Raw genomic sequence first — 7,418 nt, 5'->3', positions numbered from 1 at the left:
GTTAAAAGTTAAAAACAGCAAGAAATGATAGTGCATCATAGAAATGCTTACTGAACTCAGGAGAATGCATAAACACCCTGAGGATTCAACAATGAGAAAATATAATAAAGCACCACATAGAAGTCACGGAGCTGAAGGATCCAGTAACTGAACTGAAAAACAAACTAGAGGGATTCGACAGCTGACTAGATAAGGCAGAGAAAAGATTAATGAAATCAAAGCCAAGGTCATGGAACTCATCCAACCAAAACAGGAAAAACAAAGGATTTAAAAAAAAAAAAAAAGCTAGTTTAAGGGCCTCATGGGACAACATCAGGTGGACTGATATTCATGTTATAGGGGTCCCAGGAGGAGAAGAGAAAGATGGGCAGAAAACTTATTTGAAGAATTAGTGACTGAAAATTTCCTGACCCATGGAGGGAAACAGACATCCAGATCCAGGAATCTCATAGTTCCAAAGAAGATGAATCCAAAGAGACCCTCACTAAGACACATTATAACTAAAATGCCAAAGTTTAAGATCAGGAGACAGTCTTACAGGCAGCAAGAAAAGGCAACTTATTGCAAACAAGGAACTCCTTAAGGCCATCAGATTTTTTAGCAGAAACTTTGACTATATTATATCACTCCCTCTGGCCTTCAAAGTGTTGAAAGAAAATTCCTTCAATCAAGAATACTCTATCTGGGAGTCAGAGCCACCATTGCCAAGTCCCAACCTGACCCTGCATGCTGCTGCTGCCCAATGTGCACTCCCGATTCCTTTTGGTTTTAAGTCTAAAATGGTAACTCTCAAGGATCAGCCGATTCAGAATCTTAAGGAAGACCATATTCCCCAGAATAAGATTACAGTTGTTGGGGTTGGTGCTGTTGGCATGGCTCATGTCATCAGTATCTTAATGAAGGATTTGTTGATGTCATGAGAGATGATGGATCTCTACAACGGCAGCCTTTTCCTTAGAACACCAAAAATTGTCTTTGGCAAAGACTATAATGTGACTGCAAACTCCAAGCAGGTTATTATCACAGTTGGGGCACATCAGCAAGAGGGAGAAAGTTGTCTTAATTTGGTCCAGTGTAACGTGAACATCTTTAAGTTCATTATTCCTAATATTGTCAAATACAGCCCAAACTTCAAGTTGCTTGTTGTTTCCAATCCAGTGGATATCTTGTTTCCAATCCAGTGGATCTCTTGACCTATGTGACTTGGAAGATAAGTGGCTTTCCCAAAAACTGTGTTATTGGAAGTGGTTGCAATCTGGATTCAGCCCGGTTCCATTACTGAATGGGAGAAAGGCTGGGAGTTCACCCATTAAGCTGTCATGGGTGTGTCCTTGGAGAGAGCATGGTGACTCCAGTGTGCCTGTATGGAGTGGAGTAAATGTTGATGGTGTCTCTTTGAAGAATCTGCACCCTGACTTAGGCACTGATGCAGACAAGGAACAGTGGAAAGAGGTTCACAAACAGGTGGTTGACAGTGCCTTTGAGGTGATCAAATGGAAAGGCTACACTTCCTGGGTCATTGGACTGTCTGTGGCAGATTTGGCAGAAAGTACAATGAAGAATCTTAGGCGGGTGCATCCAATTTCCACCATGATTAAGCGTCTCTATGGAATAAAAGATGATGTCTTCCTTATTGTTCCTTGCATCTTGGGACAGAAAGGAATCTCCGATGTTGTGAAGGTGACTCTGACTCCTGAGGAAGAGGCCCGTTTGAAGAAGGGTGCAGATACACTTTGGGGGATCCAAAAGGAGCTGCAGTTTTAAAATTTTCTAATGTACCACATCACTGTCTAGACTACAAGATTTTAGTTGGAGGTTGTGTATGTTCTTATTATCTGACCTGTTACTCAAGTAGTAATATTAAAACGGCCCAAGAAAAACATCAGTTTCCTAACATTACAAATGGGAATGGTTCACAAAACCCTGCAGCTATATCCTGATGCTGGATGATGCCTGTCTTGTGTAGTCCTAAATTGGTTAATGTAATATAGTTTCACCATCTCACAGGCACCACTGCCAATGTCCTATATGCTGCAGTTACTCCTCAAACCATATGTGTATTTACTGTGTTCTGTAGCTTCTGATTCCTTCACCCCAACACCCAACATGCCTAGTCCATCTTTTTTTCTTCAGTCACATCCTGGGATCCAATATATAAATTCAATATTGCATATATTGTGCATAACTCTTCTAAAGGATCTTATTTTGTGTACTATATATGTCAGAATATAGTGTACATTGCCATATAATGTAAAAAGACAATGCAACCAACTATCTGTCCTACCAACTAAAAACTAAATACATTTTGAACAGTGGGAAAAAAAAAGAATACTCTATCTGGTAAAGTTGTCACGTAGAATTGATGAACAGCTAAAGGAGTTCATCATGACTAAGCCAATTTTACAAGAAATGTGAAAGGGACTTCTTTAAGCTGAAATAAAAGGGCACTAATTAGGGAAAAATGTGCAAGTACAAATCTCACGGGTAAAGGTAAATATAGAGTAAAATCTAGGGGTGCTTGTTTGGCTCTTTAGGAATAATACGCAATTCTTGATCTTGGAGTCACAAGTTCAAGCCCCAAGTTTGGTGTAGAGATTGCTTAAATAAATAAAGAACTTAAAATCCAGAACAATATTAGAACAGGTGGTAGATTAATCACTTATAAAGCTAGTATGAAGCTAAAATTTTGGCAATATTATAGCTATAGTTATTATTAGTGAAGGAATATAAAAGATAAAAATGTAAAATGATGTAAAATGTGACATCAAAACCATAAAACATGGGGAGGGAAAAGTAAAAATGTAGGTCATTAGAATGTGTTTAAATTTAAGTTGTTATCAACTTAAACTAGACCATTATAAAAATACGTTGTTGTATCTAAGCCTCATGGTAACCACAAAGCAAAAACCTATGCTAGATAAACCAAAGATAAAGAGAAAGGAAACAAAGTATAGCACTAAAGAAAATCCGAAAATCACCAAGGAAGGGAGCAAGAGAAGAAAGGAATAAAGGAATCACAAACATACAGAAGACAACAAAATAGCAATAAGGACATGCCTACCAGTAATTACTTTAAAGGTAAATGGATTAAATTCTCCATCAAAAGATCAGCTTAACGTATTTTTAAAGATTTTAGAGAGAGTATGAGTGTTGGGGGAGAGGCAGAAAGAGAGGGAGAGAGAATCCCAAGCAGACTCTGCACTGAACACAGCTGATACAGGGCTCAATCTCACAATCCCGAGATCACAACCTGAGCAAAAACCAAGAGTCTGCTGCTCAACTGACTGTGCCACCCAGGAGGTCCTGGACTTTTTTTTAAAAGACCCATTTTTAGGCTGCTTACAAGAGATTCACTTCAAACTTAAGGACACACAATGACAAAGTCAGGGGATGGAAAAATGTGTTTCATGCATATTGAAACCAAGAGAAAGCTGGGGTTCCTATACCTACATTATTCACTCACACACACTTAATAAGAGACAAAGAATGGCATTACATAGCAAAATGAAAAAGCAAACCTACTCATAGTAGACTATTATGAACAATTATATGCCAACAATCGGACAACCCAGAAGAAATTGATAAATTCCTAGCAACATACATCCTACCAAGACTGAATTATAAATAAATAGAAGATTTTTTTTAGATTTTATTTATTCATAAGAGACACAGGCAGAGGAAGTAGCAGGCTCCCTGATGTGGGACTTGATCCCTGGACCCGGGGTCACACCCCGAACTGAAGGCAGATCTTCAACCATTGAGCCACCCAAGCATCCCAATAAATAGAAAATCTAAATACATTGATCACTAGCACAGAGACTGAATCAATGACCAAAAGCTCTCAAACAAAAGGGCAGGACCAGAAACCTTCATGAGTGAATTCTATTAAACATTGAAAGGATAATTACTGCCAGTTTTTCTCAAACTCTTCTAAAAAATAGATGAGGAAGGAACACTTTCAAACTCATTCTAAAAGACCAGTATTACCCTATAATGAAACCATTCAAGGATGTCAAAAGAAGAGAAAACTACAGGTCAATATCCCTGATAAACCTAGATGCAAAAGTCCTCAATAGTATGTAAGCAAACTGAATTCAATACATTTAAAGGATCATACACCATGAGATTAACTAGGGTAGAAAAAATGGCTTAACATTTGCAAATCAATGTAATACACCACATTAACCAAATAAGGAATAAAATCATATGATCATTTCAACAGATACAGAACAGACCCCAGAACTAAACATACACAAATATAGGCAATTGCTTTATGACAAAGGAGTCAAGAATATAAAACAAGGAAAGGACAGTCTCTTCAAGAAGTGGTGCTGATGGGGTGCTGAGTGGGTCAGTCAGTTAAGCATCTGCCTTCGGCTCAGACATTATCCCAGAGTCCTGGGATTGAGCCCCACATCAGGCTCCCTGCTCAGTGGAGAGTCTGCTTCTCCCTCTCCCTCTGCCATTCTCCCTGTGTGCGCATGCTCGCTCACTCACTCTGTCTCCTGTTCTCACTCTCTCTCTGTCAAATAAATAAAATCTTTTAAAAAATGATGTTGGGAAAGCTGGATAGCCAAATGCAAGAAAAGTAAACTGGACCACTATCTTATACCATACATAAAAGTTAATTCAAAATAGATTACAGACTTGAACATAAGACCTAAAATTATAAAACGAAGAAAACTTGGGCAATAAGCTCCTGATGTCAGTACTGGTGATGATATTTTAGATCTGGCACAAAAAGAAAAGGCAGTGAAAGCAAAAATAAAGAAGTGGGACCACATCAAAGTAAAAAGTTTCTGCACAGCAAGAAAAAAAATCAACAAAATAAAAAAGCAACTTATTGAATGAGAGAATATATTTACAAACCATATATATGATAAGAGGCTAATTTCTAAAATATGTAAGAAATTCATACACCTTAGTAGCAAAACAAAACAAAATCTTTAAAAAAAATAAATAAAAAATGGGCAGGGGATCTGAACGTTTTTCCAAAGAAGACATACAGATGGCAAACAGACACATGAAAAGATGCTCAACATCACTAATTATCAGGGAAATGCAAATCAAAACCACAATGAGATGTCACCTCACAGCTGTTAGGATGGCTAAGATCAAAAAGACAAGAAATAACAAGTGTTGATGAGGATATGGAGAAAAGGAAACCCTGTGCACTAATGGTAGAAATGTAAACTGGTACAGCCACGATAGAAAACAGTATGAAAGTTCCTCAAAAAATTAAAAATAGAACTACCACATCATCTAGCAATTCCACTTCTGGGAATTTATTGGATGAAAATGAAATCAGTAATTTGAAAAGATGTAAGCGCTCCCATGTTCATTACGGCAATGTTTGCAGTGGCCAAGACATGGATACAACCTAAATGTCCATTGACAGATGAATGGGTAAAGAAAATACGCCGCATAGATCCAATGGATTGTTATTCAGCCCTGAAAAGAAAGAAATCTCCCTGTTTTTGACAACATGAATGGACCTTGACTACACATGCTAAGTGAAAAACTGTGTCATCTCTTTACAGTGGAATCTAAAAACAAAAAAAAATATTAGCTAACAGATATAGAGGAAAGATGGTGGGTTGGCAGGGTAAAATGAGAATCTTAAAAGTTCTCATTACAGGGAAAAAATTTTAACTGGGCAGCAATGCACATTAACTAGATTTATTGTAGTGACCATTTTACAATGTATATAAATACTGAATTATGTGGCCCATCTGAAACTAACATATTGTTAAATGACAATTATACCTCAAATTAAAAAAAAAACAATAATTTGGAGACATCTATGCTGCCAGTTTGGGTCTTCCTTCATTGATATCTTATAAATTCTCTCCACTCCCACTAAATCCAAGAGAAAGAAGTGAGCCAAATTACAGACTTTCCAGCAAAAACCATCCTCCCACACTACCCATTTTCCTCCTTAAAACATAAGAATAAACCTCTGTTAAAAACATTTTCAAAGTTAGAAATCTCTTAAGAGGGATGCCTTAATGGCTCAGTGGTTGAGTATCTGCCTTTGGCTCAGGATGTGATTCCGGAGTCTCAGGATCGAGTCCCACATCGGGCTCCTTGCAGGGAGCCTGCTTCTCCCTCTGCCGTGTCTCTACCTTTCTCTGTGTATCTCTCTTGAATACATAAATCTTTTAAAAAGTAATACTTTGAGAAACTCCCTCACAAATGGCTTTTGATAACAAAATCCTCACTAAGGTACTTATCTTCACATAGTCTCACTCTCCTTCGTGAGTATGGCAGAGACCAAATAGTTCACAGACACCATCTTCCTCTTTTCCCCTAAATATCACTGACTTATGTTTTCTAGGTTATGACCATGTTTCTGAGTTCTTGCCAACTCAGACTATGATTAAAAGTGATTGTAACATACCTGACATTTAAAACCTCTTGTGAACAATTCCAGGCTTTTCCTATTTCTTCCAGTGGGATGTTCATGATTATAAGACCCTAATGGTAACAAAACCCAACTTGAACTTCCTCCCAGGATTAGTGAGTAAGAAACAAATTTCTGTTGTGTAAGATCACTGAAATAGTGATGTCAGTTAGCACAAGCAAGTCTACCCTAATTAATGTAGGGTATTTAAGAGAGGTTTCTATAGAAAAAAAATTGTTAGTATAGTTTTAAAAATAATTGTCTTTGGGTCAGCTCTGCTTTGCGCCAAGACTACCATGTCCACCGTTAAAAAGTTCCGGTTTCTATTTGACAGATTTGATAACCTTATATACATTTTTCGTCTATAATCAGCTAATCAGCTCATTACTCAATATTGGTCTTCAAATACACAAAACACCATTCTGAACCATGTTGATATATACGCACTTGGACAGATTATAGAATGTGAACTTTCACTGGGCAGGACAAAATGGGAAGGGTGTCAGATTCACCAGGAGGAAATATACCAAATTCAGGAAAAATAGTGTCTATCTTGAAGAGTGTACATGATCAAAGAGATTCAACTTGTTTTCCACATTAGTTTGACCTCGCATTTATGTTGAAGTTATAACAATTTTTATGCATTTTTAATCACAAGATTAACAAGGCCTTTATTTAGTCCTATTAAGAGCTTAAAAAGAGGGTAGGATCCAATCCCCCAATGCAAATTTTCTAGATTTACCCATCACTGAACTAACTGGAAGTACACATAAAGAACCTAAGGACCCTAACAAGAGAGTGCATCTCCAAACTCAGCTTCCAAGGCGTGAGAATAAGTAAGGTTCCTCCGACATTCTCCAACATGGATTTCCAGTTCCACTCTTTTCATTCTTGTCAAATCTTATATCCAAGATCACAGAAGAAAATGGGAGTACTAAGTATACCTATTTTCCCTTCAGATCATCCCAACCCTACTCTTTTCTTCAAGAACAAAATTCTCATCAATTTTCTCACA

The 7,418-nt window shown here is 37.5% G+C and overlaps 1 pseudogene; it reads left to right on the top strand.

The window, feature by feature from the left end:
• The first annotated feature begins 761 nt into the window (after window positions 1-761).
• LOC112670895 (L-lactate dehydrogenase A chain-like) lies at window positions 762-1,820 on the top strand (annotated as a pseudogene).
• The last annotated feature ends 5,598 nt before the right edge of the window (window positions 1,821-7,418 follow it).

The sequence above is a fragment of the Canis lupus genome, chromosome 14, assembly GCF_003254725.2.
Source record: "Canis lupus dingo isolate Sandy chromosome 14, ASM325472v2, whole genome shotgun sequence".
Classification (NCBI taxonomy): Eukaryota; Metazoa; Chordata; class Mammalia; order Carnivora; family Canidae; genus Canis; species Canis lupus.
This window is presented reverse-complemented; position numbering and strand designations above follow the sequence as displayed.